Source organism: Rutidosis leptorrhynchoides, chromosome 5, assembly GCF_046630445.1.
Source record: "Rutidosis leptorrhynchoides isolate AG116_Rl617_1_P2 chromosome 5, CSIRO_AGI_Rlap_v1, whole genome shotgun sequence".
NCBI lineage: Eukaryota > Viridiplantae > Streptophyta > Magnoliopsida > Asterales > Asteraceae > Rutidosis > Rutidosis leptorrhynchoides.
Window position 1 is genome coordinate 84,177,677 of NC_092337.1, and position 1,563 is coordinate 84,179,239.

Genomic DNA, 1,563 nt, shown 5'->3' on the forward strand with positions numbered 1-1,563 from the left:
GTTTCATTTGCCTTTTTACCCTTTATATTTTTGGGCTGAGAATACATGCGCAACTTTTATAAATGTTTTACGAAATAGACACAAGTACATGAAACTACATTCTATGGTTGAATTATCGAAATCGAATATGCCCCTTTTTATTAAGTCTGGTAATCTAAGAATTAGGGAACAGACACCCTAATTGACGCGAATCCTAAAGATAGATCTATTGGGCCTAACAAACCCCATCCAAAGTACCGGATGCTTTAGTACTTCGAAATTTATATCATGTCCGAAGGAGGATCCCGGAATGATAGGGGATATTCTTATATGTATCTAGTTAATGTCGGTTACCAGGTGTTCACCATATGAATGATATTTTTGTCTCTATGCATGGGACGTATGTTTATGAGAAATAGAAATATGAAATCTTGTGGTCTATTAAAATTATGAAATGATTATTTATGTTAAACTAATGAACTCACCAACCTTTTGGTTGACACTTTAAAGCATGTTTATTCTCAGGTACGAAAGAAATCTTCCGCTGTGCATTTGTTCATTTTAAAGATATTACTTGAAGTCATTCATGACATATTTCAAAAGACGTTGCATTCGAGTCATTGAGTTCATCAAGATTATTATTAAGTCGATTATAGTTAGATATATTATGAAATGGTATGCATGCCGTCAACTTTCGATGTAATGAAATATTGTCTTTTCAAAAACGAATGCAATGTTTGTAAAATGTATCATATAGAGGTCAAGTACCTCGCGATGAAATCAACTATTGTGAATCGTTTATAATCGATACGGACTTCATCCGGATGGATTAGGACGGGTCCTTTCAGTTGGTATCAGAGCGGTGGTCGTAGCGAACCAGGTCTGCATTAGTGTGTCTAACTGATAAGTCGTTAGGATGCTTTAGTGAGTCTGGACTTCGACCGTGTCTGCATGTCCAAAGTTTTGCTTATCATTCTGTATCGAAAATCATCTGCTTATCATCCTTAGAAAATTACATACTCATTATTCTTAGTCTAGACACGTTTTACTGCATTGACTGCATGAATAGTGTATAGACAAAATTCAGATCTTAGCGTATCTGACAATTCATATCTTGGCGTATCTGACAATTCATATCTTAGCGTATCTGACAATTCATATCTTAACGTATCTGTTACTGTAGACCTTGCCTGATATCTCTCGTAAATTTCTCCTCAATTTAAGGGATCCTGGTACTATATATATCTATATAAATTATGCATTGAGAATACCAACCAACTATCAATTACTATCACTAAACTCTTCATATCAAAAAATTTTCCTGAGATCGCGTAAGATGACCTCTACGAATCGATCAAATTCCTCTGACTCCGAAGACAGCGTGACAGGAGCACATCAATCAATCAACTATCTTGATTACTGGAGAAAATGGGGGTGGGTTCGCGACATACTCACTCTATGGAGAAAGGAAGAAGGTACTCCATATCATGAATCGAATCTACCACCTAACCTTGGAGTACTCGACCCGCTCACTGGCGAACCTGTTCGCAACACCGTTTATACCCTTTTTGCCAGAATTTTTCG